The 15,745-nt window shown below is 33.7% G+C and overlaps 1 pseudogene; it reads left to right on the top strand.

Moving 5' to 3' along the window:
• Positions 1-3,753: 3,753 nt before the first annotated feature.
• LOC148586240 (F-box protein AUF1-like) lies at positions 3,754-8,024 on the top strand (annotated as a pseudogene).
• The last annotated feature ends 7,721 nt before the right edge of the window (positions 8,025-15,745 follow it).

Raw genomic sequence — 15,745 nt, 5'->3', positions numbered from 1 at the left:
ACTAGTAGTCTGCAGGGAGTCTTTAAAAAATAAAAAATTCCTATATTAGAAATATCAAATGAGGTTGACATTTTGAGAAAAGGAGCTAATTTACGTGATAAAAGGTTAAAATAATAATAATAATAATAATAATTAATTTTTTTTTTTTTGTAAGACAAAAGTAAAACAACGTTATTTGTTAATGTGAATAAATAATGTTGACTTTTTAAAAAAAAAAAAAAAAACGAGGAGAAAAATTTGGGAGAGCAAATGACGATGGTGATTCATTTGGGAGCAAAAGAATATATTATTTTTCACTTTTATAGGCTCTTAATTAATTTTTTTAGTCTAAGGAATTGGGGGCCCCCTCCATGACTGCATGCGCTCACATAGACACGTAGCACATACCTCATGCACACACGTCATTCATGAGCTCACAAGAGGTGCGTCGAGCAAAAGGAAAGGATGTAGCGTTCTCTACTCTCGTCTCACACGCGTGCAACATACGTGATGCATGATCTAAAGAATTGCTGAAGCTCTACAACGTTAGATTATTGACGAGCCGAAGCCTTACTTCGTTGCAGGCTTGCAGTTGCTGCGTTTTAGTTTTTTTTCTTGTTATTTTGTTTAGTTTTTTGTAATAGGGTTAAATATCAAATATCCCGTTGGGTTTAGTAACTTTATTTTTATCCTCCTGAGGTTTCATTTTTATCACAGGACCTCCTGGGGTTTTAATAAAAGACAAAGTTAGTCCATCCTAACCGTTAGAACTGACACGTGGACTAATCAGATGTTGACACGTGGCACCTATTTAATTTTTTAATTTTTTTTTAAATAAAAAAAATGTATTTTTTTTTCAAAAAAAAAAAATAGGAAAAAAATAGGGGGTGGCTCGGCCATTTGGGGGTGGCCAGGCCACCCCCATCTGGCTGGATGGGGGTGGCCGAGCCACCCCCTATTTTTTTCCTTTTCTTTTTTTTTTTAATTTAAAAAAATTTTAAAAAAAATTAAATATGTGCCACGTGTCAACATCTGATTGGTCCACGTGTAAGTTCTAACGGTCAACTAACGGATGGACTAACTTGGTCATTTATTAAAACCCCATGAGGGTCCTGTGATAAAAATGAAACCCCAGGGGGTAAAAATAAAGTTACCAAACCCCAGGGAGGTATTTGGTATTTAACCCTTTTTTTTTTTTGCTTTGTTGCTTAGTATTTAACTCGATCGGGTTGGGCTTCAAATTCTTTGTTTGTGAAGTGGATCTTTTTTTCTATACAAAAATTTTACCTTTTGCATAACCCTCTCCCATTTTCACATTTCTCGCAACGATTTGAAAGCATTTTACCAGAATTTGATAGTTTCATCTTCTAACCATTGAAAAATAAATAAAAACAATATTCAAGTTAATAAATTATGAAAAAATTCAAATTAAGTTGAAGAAAATTGGGTTACTCTTTTTATTAAACTGACATTTGTCTTTAGAGCATGAAAATTGATTTTAGGGAGTAAACTGTTATTTTAGCCTACCCTGATGACCTATAAATTATTTTTATACTACATGGAATGGTTTATAATTTAGGTCAACTATAGGACTTATAAATTATTTTTTATACTATGGGGAGTGATTTGTAATTTAGGCCAACCATAATGACTAATATTGCATTTACCCCTTAAAAAAAATCTTATAATGAAGGGTTACGTACTTTTGGCTAAAAGCAAAAATGGTACTTTCATCCATAAAATTGACGGAAGTCTACGTTAACCCAATAACAGATTGACATATGGCGATGTGTAATATTAAAAATTAAAAAACTCATCAAAAAACAAAAATATATATAAAATAAACTAATAACTAAAAAACTAAAAATATTAAAAATTTATTTATTTTTTATTTTTAGAAAAGAAAGGGGTGGCTCAAACCACCCTCCATGTCTAGTACTTAAGGGGTGGCTGAACCATCACTAAAAGCTTTAGAGGTAGTTCGACCACCCAGAAAGCAGAATAGGGATGGCCAAAACCACCCAATCACCTCCATAGGCCTAGAGAGTAGTTCGGCCACTCTCTTTATGCCATGGAGTAGTTTTTGGCTACCCCCTTTTGGCATGTTTAGGGGCTAACCTTATTGTTTTATTTTTGGCCTTCTAGTAGTGGTCGGATCACCTTCAAGGTCTATAAGGATGGTTTCAACCATCTCTAAGGCATATGAATGTGGTTTTGGCCACCCCATTTTTTTTTAAATTTTTTTGTTGTAGTCGAACTACCAGCTACCCCTAAAACTTATAAAGATAGTTTTGGCCATCGCTAATTTTTTTTTGGGTGGCAGAACAATCAGCCACCCCTTAGTTGGCTATTGGGGGTGCCTCCCTAAAACCTATAAAGATAGTTTTGGCCATCCCTATGTTTTTTTTTTTGGGTGGTCCAACAATCAGCCACCCCCTAGTTGGCTATGGGGGATGCCTCTAGCAATTCCCTTGGCCAAAATGAGGTGGCTTAAATTGGTGGCTCGGCCACCCTCTTTTTAATTTTTAATTTTTTTTTGAAGTTTTTTAATTATTTTAATATTTTTAGTTGTTTAGCGATTAGTTTTTTTTTTATTTTTTATACTTCTTAATTTGTAATGAGTTTTTAAATTTTTAATATTGCATATCACTATATGTTAGTTTTTTATTGGGTTAACATAGACTTTCATAAATTTTATGGACGAACGTACCATTTTTGTTTTTAGTCATAAGTGAGGTACCATCTACAATACAAATTGACGCATTGATGAAAAAAAAAATCGATAAACCACATAGAATAATGAGCATTTAACCCTAGAATTAAACATAACCTTTTACACACCTATATGTGTAGATATATTTTGATGCCTTAAATATTTTGATGCTCATAAATCAAAATTGTTTTCCGTTTAGTTTTTCATTAATCTTTTGTGCAACAAAATGAAAATTAAATTTAGAGAATAATACTATAAATAAATAGATGAAAAGCAACAAAAAAAAAAAAAATCACATACTCCATCAAATTACCACCCAAATGATCAAAAGAAAAAGACGAAAATAACCCTAAAAAAATTTCAATAAGACAAAAGTATCCATATTAATTTGAAAAAACAAAAAAAACAAAAAATTAAAAAATAAAATTAGAAACAATGGATCGGTTCTTGTTCCTTCTTTCCGAATTTGAGCGGAGTCATAAGGCTTGCTTTGGTTTTTTTGGATCTTTTCTGATTCTCTCTCAGCATTGTTTTTGAAAAATCTAGTGTTGTTTAAAGAATACTTCCTTGTTCAATATTTCTTTCGGCGATCTAAATGATTAATTACAACTTATTATTTTCGTATGTTAATTCTTGGAATTAGCAGAGGGAAGACTGAAGACATGGCTAGCTATGGAGTCATACGATACGAGGAGGCCATTGCAAAACTGCGAAGCTTTTTAGGTACACCGTCTTCTCTTTCCGTCATTGTATGTTCATACAAACAGTCAGGCTTTTCTCTTTTTTATTTTATTTTTTAATTTATTTTTATTTAATATTTTTTATTTTACTAAGGATACTTTTATCATTGGAGGAACATTGAAAACTTATTGGTAATTTGGGGAGAGAATGTCTTAATGGAAAATTTAAGAAGATATTATCAATTGAGTATTAGTTTGAGAGAGTGTACGTGAACTTTACAAAAGAAAAAAAAGAAAAAAAAAATTGTGATTTTTCTTAAGGATCTATGATTTAACAATTTTATTTTTCATTCCCCTTTTTATCATAAGAAGTACTTCGAATTTATTTACAATGGAAGATATCTCCATTTAAATTCCTTTCAAAATTTGAAAAAAAATCACATCAGCAGCATTAAAAAATCGAGATGTGTGTCCGTATATTAATTAAAAATAAAAAATAAAAAAAATAAAGGAGGGGAAAGGGGTGGCTCCAACCATCGGTTGCTGACTCTCTAAACAAGAAATGGACGGCTTCGATCCAATCCCGGACTCGCTGGTCCTCCTCATCTTCAACTTCGTCTCCGATGTGAAGACCCTGATTCGCTGCCGGGTCGTCTCCAAGCGATTCAACTCGCTCGTCTCTCAAGCTGAGTCGCTCCTCCTCAAAGTCGACTGTGTCATTCCGCCCGAGTCCAGCGACTTCTGACTCGTTGTCGTTCCCCCCCACCTTCATCCGCTCGATGATCCTGATCAAGAACTTGCACAAGCTCGTGTCGCACAAGCCCGACCCGACCCGAACCACCGCTCCCCCCTGACCTCGCCCGCCCAAATTCTGCGCGGGTTCCAGGAGATCAGAGACCTGGAGATCGAGCTGCCCTCCGGCGACCTGAAGCTGGAGAAAAACGCCGCAGTCAAGTGGAGAGCGGAGTTCGGGAAAACCCTGAGGAGATGCGTGATCTTCGGGTTCCGCGAATTACGAAGCTTGCCGCCGTTGCATATTCCGGCGGACTTCGGCGAGGTGGGTTTCGCAGAAGGGCTGAAGCTGAGGGTGGTGTGGACGATAATTAAGCTTCAGCACCTTACTCTTTGTTTTTATTAAATGCTACAGTATAATAAAAAAAAAATTTTAGCCTATAAAAATTTCTAATGATGACAAAAGACTATAGGCCTTACCGGTAGTTATTGTGATTTCATTTACTAATAAGCCAATAACTTCTTGTTATTTAGGACTTTTATAAATAAAAAAATAATACATATGTCATTTTTTAATGGTATAGACATGACTTATCATCAAATTTTAAATTAAATTTAGACCGAATTACTATTTTTGTTTTTATTTAAACTACTTTCTGATAAGAATTAAACCTTAAAAGGTAAAAAATAAAATTATTAAACTACGAAGATATAAAAAGGTATTTAACCCTTTTCTTAAATGTTTTTTTTTTTGTTTTGCTATAATTAATTCCTAATTGTAAATCCTCTCTAGACCCTTCCCACAATGTCCTAGAGTTCCGGGGAACATGCATGAGTGTAAAGCAATTCATCCGTGGTGGCTATATGTACGGAACATGTCATAATTTCCGTCCAGTAATCCGTGGTGGCTATATGTACGGAAGCCAACCCTTTAATAACTCATTTTTAATTTTATTTTTATCTCATTTTACAAATTAATTATTAATTTTGTAAATTTATATAAACCCTAAATAAGCAATTGCAAATTTAATTATTAATTTATTAAATTTATAAAAAAATATAAACAAATTATTAATACCGATTATCTCTCTTTAATTATTCCTTATTATTCTTTTTATCCCCAAACTCTCATGTGACAAAGCTCCAAATTTCAGATAGCCCCTCTGCTCTGTGTGAAGTTTCAGCCCTACAAAAGACGAGCACCAACCTAGCTAGAAAGATAGAATACATATTAGAAAAAATGAAACTACCTAGGAAATTCTGCAAATCAATAGATATCATTTTTTTTTTTTTTACTCTGCGAAACCCATCTTTGTTATTGTCTTTTATTCTTAGTACTCTACATTCTCTCTCTCTCTCTCTTTAAATTTTCTTAAGTAAAGATACTTTCTAATTCTAGAAAACTACTTGGCGCTGATCATAATTTTTGGTTGGTTTGATGTAAAGGGTACCGGTTGGACCATTCCACCGGGAAAATTCAGATAAAGAAGATGGACAAGACGATGGCAAGTTTCTGTGAGTTGAGGAGGATGGCTGTTTGAGAAGGCTTTGGGGCTCTCACCTCTGCCGACAGTCTTTACTGCTCTTTGAGTGCGCCACCTCAAGGTTTCTCTCTCATGCATTCTTCAACTTATACATTCAAATCGTTTTCATTAGTTCATTCTCCAATGGGTATCATTTCTGGCAAGAGCTAGAGAGAGATAGCCAGCTGCTCGATTGAGCACCATGACTGAACAAACTAGACGAAAGGACTAAAAAAATGTACTATTATATATATATCACATAAAAAAAAAAAAAAGTACTACAGAATCTTATGGCTTCTGCAAAAAACAAACTATTCTCATGGATGAGAGAAAGAGAGATGTTAATATCGGATCAGGATCCCCTGGAATTTCAGGGGAATTCCAGATTCTAGAATTTGAAGATTAAAGGTCCAAAATGTGCCACGTGGCTAAACCACTTTCCTCCCAAAACACCAAAACCCACTTCTTCATCACGTCTGAAAAAAGAAAATCCCAGCTTTACCCTTCTTCTTCCCCTGCCTCTTCTTCCTCTGCTTTCTTCTTCCTCACATCTAGACGTCCCTCCCAAAACCCACTTCTTCTTCACGTCTGAAAGAAAATTGCAGCTTTACCCTTCTTCTTCCTTTGCCTCTTCTTCCTCTTCTTCAAAAAACCCAAAGAAAAAATGCATTCGCCGCTGCGTCTAGGCTAAAAAAAAATTTGAGGTGGTCTGGAATTCCAGGGGATCCTGATCTGTGCATTATAGATGTGAGGAAGAATAAGCCTTAGATGCAGAGGCAGCAGCTTGAAGAAGAGGAAGAAGGGTAAAGCTGAGATTTTTTTTTTTTTTTTTTCAGACGTGATGGAGAAGTAAGTTTTGGGAGGGAAAGTTTTTGGTATCTAAAAACAGTGGATTTGGGAGGAAAGTGGTTTTAGCCACGTGGCATATTTTGGACCTTTAATCTTCAAATTCTAGAATCTGGAATTCCCCTGGAATTCCAGGGGATCCTGATCCGTTAATATCACCTTGATGACTTGGATTGATGTGGTACTTATTGTTAGAATATATTATGATATTATGAGAATATATTACCATTAATTGTAATGAATAAAATCAAATCATAATTAAATATGCCTGATTTTATTTTATCAATCACACCATTTTGTATTATCTCTCATCTCTATAAGAGCATTCCTAATGGAAGAACCAAATGCTACTTTTATCTAAAATAGCTCTTCAAATGTTTAAAAAACCCTCTACATTGGATTAGCCAAAAGAAAATATAAAATAGATATATGATTAGAAGAGCTAAAAAAAAAGCTAAATGTAGTAGCACTTTTTAAGGGAGCTATTTTATTTTTCCTCACATGCTTTCTTTTTTTCTCAAATATTTTCCTACTTTTTCTCTCATGTTCTCTTTTTCCCAAAAATTTTCCCATTTTTCCTCTGACATGTTTTCTTTTTCCCAAAATTTTTCTTACTTTTAATAATATTTTAATAGAATAGATAGAAATATAGTTAATCGGATTTGAGACATTTAAAAATGGCTTAGCTAAACTAGATAAAAATGAATTTTTAGAAGCTATTTTACATAAAAATAAGGCTCATTCATTGGGAATGCTCTAAGTATAGATCATTTGTATTGTAAAATTATTCTTTGAATAGAAGCATAATGTAACTCTTAAGGCTTTATTTGTGGATGTAGATGACAAATCGAGATACTTAAAATTTTTGTATCTTATTTTATTATTCTACAATTTATTATTTTATTATAAATTTTTTCGTGGTATTAGAGAGTTAGACTGATATTGTGGAATTTCAATTTTACTTTATTTTCTTTCTTTTTCTCTTCTCATCGTTTTGTGTCTTTCGATATGATTTGATTTGATGTTTTTTTGTCTCTCTCTCTCTTCTCATAGTTGTTGTGTCTGTTCCTCAAATATAATAATATATCAAAGAGCAAATCGTTCTATGAGTGTTTATATTTTCCTTTTTAATTCTAGTTTCTTTTATCATGACTCTTGTGTCTTTTTCGATGAAGCCAAAAAAAATACTAGATTTTCCTTTGACATTCTCCTTTGCTACCCCACGTGGAAAGCAGACCCACACGTGTGTCATTTGTATTATTTTCTTTTGGGTTTGTTATAGATTTGAGTTTTGTGCATTGTCTAGAAGACAGGGCTTCTTTGAATTTGCCAAGATCTGCACAATCTTCTCTGGAATCCTCTTCGCCGGAGACTTCTCCACCGGTCTCGTTTGAGTCGTCTCCTTTAGCCTCCGGTATTAAACGGCGTCTTTTCCGGCAAATCCACATGTTTTCATCCTTCTCTGACCATCGTGGGCTCTCCACAGCCGTTGCCTCGGGCGTCCTCCAACTCTCCGGCGATTGTTGTCATGGATTTGGATCTCAATCCTAGATCAGCCATGAACGATGATGGTTTTGCTGTTGCGCGCAGTACTAGTCGATTTCATGTTAGCCATTTTTGTGTTGCATTTTGATTTTATGTTATTTATATATTTTAAAAAAAAAAAATGATAGAGGAAAAGAAGAACCAAAAAAAAAAGGTTGAAAAGAGAGAGAAAGAAAATCGAAAAAAAAAAAAAAAAAAAAAAATCAAAAGAGGTCAAGTTACCCATATTTTGGTCATTTGTTGGTCCAAACATTTGGTCTTTTATTGACCTTCACTTATTTTTTGGCCATTGGCCAAATATTTTCGACTTTTGTGGTATTGTTTAAAACTCAGGCCTCTTTCAATCCATTGTTGGCTATCATATTTGGCCCATAGTTGGCCTATTTCTCTTTGGCCTTTGTGGTATTGTTTAAAACCTAGGCCAATTTCAGCCTAACTTTTCATTTTGGCCCATAGTTGGTCTATTGTTATTGAAGGCGAATCTCAGATCATCGTTGACAATAGCCTCCAGTAAACACCATCAAGTGCTGCCATCAAGTGCTGCCATCTGCCAAAAAAAAAAAAAAAATCAAACTCAAGGTTCCGGAACTTTCCACCTTGAGTTTGAGAGGGAATGTTAGAATATATTGTGATATTATGAGAATATATTAGCATTGATTGTAATTGATAAAATTAAATCAGAATTAAATATACCTGATTTGATTTTTTCACTCATACCATTTTGTATTATCTCTCATCCTTATAAGTATAGACCATTTGTATTGTAAAATTATTCATTAAATAAAAGCATAATGTAACCTTTAGGGCTTTATTTGTGAATGTAGGTCATACACTGAACCACGTAAAAATCTTGTGTCTTATTTTATTATTCCGCAATTTATTATTTCATTATGAATTTCTTCACTTATTTTGTGTTACAAAAATAATATAGGTCCATTTGGTTTTTTTTTTTTTTTTTGCCTTAAATAATATAGCTGACGTGGATTGATGTGGTATAAAGTTTTAAATTTTTTGTTTTGTAATTTTTTTTTAAAAAAAATTGAATAGTAATAAAAAGTAAATGATGTGATCTAAAAAATGAAAAAAAATGCGAATGTTTTGATGTTGATTTTTTTTTTTGAAAAAAAGTGGCATGAAAAGTATATATATATATAAAAAAAAGGGGGAAAGGGTTTGTCAAACGGACACATACTGTTGTGATGAATGGCGACGTCTCGTGGGTTACAAAGAAAAACAATGAACAAGTAACAATTCTTCTTAAAAATATTAAGTCTATCAAGGATTCAAGGAGTAAAACACAAAAGTCTTTGAAGGAATTGAGAATAAAAAATAAAATAAACTCAAACTCTGAGCTTTTTTATTGAAAAACTGAATAATTATCACAAGCTACGTTATTCGCTCTATAAAACTTGTATTTATAGGTTTCAAACTCCTAACCCTAGTAGTAATAGTAAATAAGTTGGTTCAACAAAATGGCGTAGCTCGTTCGGACGGGCGTAGGACAAAACTAAAGAAAACATAACTCTTATTCCTCATTTGTAGGCTCTTTCGGACGACCTAGCGAATGACTTTCTCTGGAATGTCTCATTTTCAAGCACGTTCAGACGGGCTAGCGAATGAGTGCTATTGTGACTCCCCTGGAATCCTTTGTTTACAAGCTCATTCGGACGGGCTAGCAATGAGGGCTTATGTGACTCCCTTGGAATACCTCGTTTGCTAGCTCATTCGAACGAACTAGCGAATTAGGGCTTCTGTTACCCTTTCTTTAACAACTCGTCCGCATGAGCTTGTGATCTCGTTTGGAAGCCCTTGGCTGGCACTGTTCCCTAGCAACTCAACACTTGTATCTGCTCCAATCTTCCTCACAAACTTCCATGCACTCTGGTCTACATCATGTTGCTGACTTTATTCAAATAGCCCACTTCAATGCTACTTCTGTGTGTGAGATAAGTCTAGCAGTGTAGTCACCAACATGTGTCTCGTTTTTATCCTTTATGCAACATGCCTCAGCTCATGCCCATGCCATTCCCCTAATATTCATCCCCATTTTAATTGGACTTTGTCCTCGAGGTCTTAAGTGATTTTCATCTTTCATATCCCATAAATCAACAACACTATCGATTTATGTTTTTATTTTTCAAAGAGAGCAAATTAAATTTCAAGTCTAGTTGGCAAGTGATGATATGAAATGCTATGATGTGAATGATGACTGGATTTAGAGTTAATAGGGGAAAGAACCATAAAACTGAGAATTATGGGAGTTATAGATGTAATACCTAGAATTACAGGGTGTGAATGTAATACCCAAATGTGTGGGGGTCAAAACCGTAATAATTAATAAAGGAAACAGAAACAATAAAATGAATGAAAGCATAGATGATACAAGTTTTTATGAGGAATATCATGTTAGACATATGATTAGTATCACTACTAAAAAAATGACCTATCTCAGCTCATCATATTTTCGAGATTTTATATATAAGCGCCAAAAAATAAGTGTTGGTATAGGTAATTCTTACAGTAGTATTTTTGGATAGGATATGAAACATATGGATATAGCTACAACTAAATGCATATGAGGCTTGATTGATTTATTGCTTAGATCTGCTTATATGCTTGTTTTTCGCCTGAAGTTGTTGAATGCATGTATATGTGTATAGCTAAATGATATAAATATATTATAAATTAGATGAATATGTATGTGTATGTTTTCGAACAAGAGTTTGGAATGTGTACATACACACACGGCTGAAATAGTATGTTATAAAAATGTTCTTATGTATAGTGTTTACTTCATCAGCTACGAAATGGTTTCTAAATGTAAGGTTAAACCAATAGTAGTTGTTATTGTAAACTCATGGTAGAAAATGGAAGTTGGCTCATTGTAAAAAGTTAGTGATTTCTATATTTATGGAGAAACATGCATTCTTATATCTGCATGTGCGAAGGTGGCAACCCAACAATCACATAGATGATGTTGTGGTTGTAGGTGACGAGAGTGTTGATGAGGATCAGGTAGCCGCATACTTGAGCTACTATGACTGAGGCCACATGATGCCAGATGCATTTTGGGTCGAACTATGAGTTAGTCCATCTTTTGAGTTTGTACATCATTTTTGTTTTATGTATATGGCGGATGCCAAATGCTGTTTATAAACATTTATGATGCATATGGTAGGGGTGTACATACGGATGCGGTTATTTGTAATATCTACAACCGCATCCGTAAAATTTGGATATCACTTTTAGATATCCGCATCCACATCAGCATCATATTTTTACCATCCGCATCCACGCAGTTATTGAATGCCGTTATTATCAGCTATCCGCATTTTAGGTAATGGGGTTATTTTAGTTGCTTGGGCCTTCTTTGGGTCTTTATTACGTCATATTTTAAACGATTTTGAAAATAATTTAGGCCCATTTTTAGTGTTTTGGACTTGTTTTATTTTTTTAAGCCCTAGTGTTTTAAAAATATATTGATCTCACATTACTTTTGCCTTTTTGCCTAAGTAAATGAGTGAATTGCCAAGAAAAAAAACCTAAAACATTACAAACATAGCATATACCTAATTCAAAACAACTTTGTTTTAGTGAATTTATTAAATGTAATATATGAAATATATTTTATGTAAAAGGTATGCGGATATGGCTTTTGTTATATATATTTTATATATAAAAAAATATAAAAAAAAAATATATTTTTTATATATAAAATAACCATATCCGCATATCCTAAAGCCATTATCCGCATCCGCATATGTGGATAGTGGCTTTTGTTAACGAGAAATGATATAGTGCAATAAAAAAACCGTTTTTGGCCCATAAAAGTCTTCGGTGGTAAGAGGCCATAGGCTTTATCCATAGTTGGTGTAGCCCTATCCACGGATAGACCAGTAGCCTCTTGCCACCTAAGACTTTTATGGGTAAAAAATGGTTTTTTTATTGCACTATAGCATATATCTTTCTTAATTGTATCTAATCCACATGTGCGGATAACGGATAGCAGATAGATGTGGATAGCGGATGCATGCGGTTAATATCCGTCCGCATGTACACCCCTAGTATATGGTGATGTGTCATATGCGACACTTTTGTATAGCCATTGGTTTTTGTTATGTAATGATACAATGTAAACATTTTAAAAACATAGAGATATAATGTCAGCTCTATGTGTTACGTAATATTATTGTTTTAATTGTTTCCACTGCATTGTGATGATCTCTAATGTGATAAGTTCATATTATGAGATGTTTTTGAGAATATATAGGTTATTGTGGTGACTGTTGACAATAGGATTGCAAATAAGATATATGTGCAACGGTAAATATAAATTTTCACAACAACATTTTTATGAAGAACATGTGAATAACAATTGCTATTTAAAATTAAACTACAAGAATGAAAAACACTTATTTGGATATCAACTACTACACCTGACTTTTGGCAAAATCTTTTTGCTTATTCTTTCTCCAATAATACATTCTTCATTCTCCAAAAATACAACAGATCTTATGGATTATGAAACTTCTAGATCTTCTCACCAAAGACTGAAAATAACCAAGAGAGTGTGGGCCTTTACTTGACTTTTCAAATCTTAAACTTTTGTTCTTCGTGAGTTAACCCAAAACAAAAAAATAGAAAACAAAAGCCCAACAAATAACACTGACGGAGGAAGTGACGTGGGGCTGCAACACCACCTCTGATATTTAAGTTAAAGAAATGATAAACATATGCTGACTCAAGAGAACAGAAGAGAGAGAGAGATTAGAGCATACTTGTGCTTTTCGTCATACTAACCTTATCTATATATATATATATACACTTGGCCATTATTGGATAAGTGCATGGGTAAGGCTTAGTGGCTTATTGGGCCTTTGATAACGTGGAGGGTTTCCTTTAGTGTTCATCTTCCTCTTAGGGCTCAATGAAATTTGGTGGAGTACCTTTCCTTAGGTGATTGCCTTTGAAGTAGGGGTGTCAAGTCGACTGGTTATAACCGGTCACCAACCAATAACCAGCTACTAATTGGTAACCAGCTACCAACTGGTAACCAGTAACTAGTCAACTGCTTTTAAAAGCGGTTGAAAATAACAAATAACTAACTACCCTGGGGCAGTTACCAATTTTTACATTTTTGAACACCCGGTTATAACTGGTAACCGGGTATATGTATATAATATTTATTTTTTAAAAACGTAAAATGATGTCGTTTTACTCTAGGGTTTATTTATTTATTTTTGTTAGTAATTTTACTCTAGGGTTTACACTTTTAGTCTTTTAAGTTTTACCATAGCTTTGCTTGCAATGCAATACTTTTTTCCTTCTTTTTTGACTATGCAGAAAACAAAGATTTGTAATCCAATGCTTGACAGATTACTTAGGAAAACCGTCAACTCAAGCCATGATGTTCCAAGATACAATTGGAGAAGCTATAAAATCTTGTTCCTTATTCCAAGCAGTGGCAGATACAAAAGGGGCGGGCAGGGGCGCCTGCCCTTCCAAAAATTTTTGATTTTTTTTTTTCTAAGGGTATTTTTTTAGTTTTCTTTACCCTATCTTCTTCTCCTCATTCTCCCGCCTCTCCTAATACAAATTCCTAGATCCACCTATGATTCCAAGTATTCTTTATATTTGCACCTTATTCTTTAAGAATGATTTTTCTAAAAGAATGAGTTACTTATAGTGAGGATATCTTTAGAATTTGAAAAAGGGCCAAAAAGGCCCTAATAGTTTTTTAAAAAGAGCAAAAAACTTATAAATTAAGCCTAAAAAATACGCTCAATTCTCAAAATAGGCAAAAAAATGTTCGATTTTTTTAAAGATCGACATGGTTACCGATGTGGATAACTGGCTACCAACCGGTGACCGGGTGGTTATTACATAACCGATTAACCGGTTTTGATTTTTTAATTTGACCAACCGGCTACCCTGGTTGCGGTTAGTGGTTTTAGCCAATAACCACTAATCGCAACCGGGTTTTCACCCCTACTTAGAAGGTAGTCTTTCCTCCCTTAGGGGTGTGCGTCAATAACATGGTGATTTGTGACCTTGTGTAGGATTTCCTTTAAATTGTTCGCCCCTCACAATGGATCTTCAACACGTGAAAGAATAGAAGATCCCAAGTTTTCTTCTTAGTTTTGAAGGGATTCAAATAAGAGAGAAAATTAAGGAATATGTTGATGCGACTGCGAAGCAAAAAAGAGAGCAACAAATGCTTTTCCTTGCAAATGAGAAGTTTATATTCTTGTATTTTCTTTTGTTTTCTCATTTGGAGAATAATTTATATTGTATTATAGTGAGATTTGAGTGTATTGAAGCTTTAGTTTTTAATAGTTTTCTCTCCTTTGTATTCCATCTTTGACGGTAAATTTTTTTGTAATTGCCTCATTAAGAGTAATTTTAGAAGTTACATATTATTGTTTGCCTCATCTGTCACTCTAATAATGAGGTAGCTTTTAAAATCACAACTTGATCAAAATTCAATAAAAATCAATTACAAGGCCAATAATGATTTTAGAAGTCATATCATTCTTGGAGTGACATAAGAGAAACACAAAAGTGACTTATAATATTACTCTTTCTTTTATTAATGTACCTTAAGAGATTACCTTCATCTTATTTACCATAATTATGATCTTTTGTGCAACTTAATTTCTCCTCTCGTGAAACACAAAAAAGAAAAATAGTGACCATTATAGTCCACAAGAGTATTTCGACCGGGCTCACCAAATTTTACTCATCAAAATAATCAAAAGTGCATTTTTGATTATTTTAACAACTCACATTTTTAGAGCATCCACAATAGCCTCACTATTTTAATAATCTACTTCTATTCCATTTAAATATCATTTTTCAAAGATTTGTTTATTCTTAGAAAAAAGAGAGAGAAACTAAAAGCAAAACAAAAGAGAGAGAAATAAGTTGTTTAATCAATAGGTGAGTGACATCACTTTTTATATTTGGTGAGTACTGCTCCCTTCACTATTTTATTTTATTTTTTTTGTTAAAGTAGTGAGTTTGAAAAATGGAGATTTAAGCTATTTTTATTAAATTGTCTCACTAAAATAATCAAAAAATAATTTTAATGAGGCTGCAAGGAGTGCTCTAAGAAGGCGCAAAACATGTCGGCTAACAGTGTCCCTTCTTAGGATCAGAGTCACCTTCAAAAAGTATTTATATATGATTTTCATATATATATATATATATATATATATATACACGTAATAGTAGCTCCGGAATGGAGGAAAAAAAAAAAAAAAAAAAAAACAGAAAACACTCCTCAGGCATGACCGGTACGAGGGTACAAACGTGTTATTATGCAGCGTGGCAATCTGTACAAAAGCAAAACTCACCATGAGTTCTTGCTTGACCAAAAACGGAACTTTTCTTTTTTTCCTTAAAACAGGAAAAAAAAAAGAAAAAAGATGCTTCATTCTGTGTATATCTCATTCATTCTCTCTCTCTCTCTCTCTCCCCATCTTAAAACTTTTGGTTCTGTGCGAGACGTCAACACCTCTACGAACTCAATAGTAGGCTTGGATTGGTAGGGTTCATTCTTCTTCTTCTTCACTCCCACAGTGCTTCTTAAAGCTAGGGTTTCGTTTGAGATTCTAAGCTAAATTTCTAAAGGTGCAGCTGTTTATCCTGGTTTATGCAAAACCCATCTTTCTTTTTTGCATTTAATATTCTAACTCTACATTCCACTCTCTCTCTCTCTCTCTCTC

This window comes from Corylus avellana, chromosome 4, assembly GCF_965113065.1.
Source record: "Corylus avellana chromosome 4, dhCorAvel1.hap1.2, whole genome shotgun sequence".
Lineage (NCBI taxonomy): Eukaryota > Viridiplantae > Streptophyta > Magnoliopsida > Fagales > Betulaceae > Corylus > Corylus avellana.
Note: the sequence above shows the minus strand (reverse complement) of the source record. Positions and strands in the feature narration are given on the sequence as shown.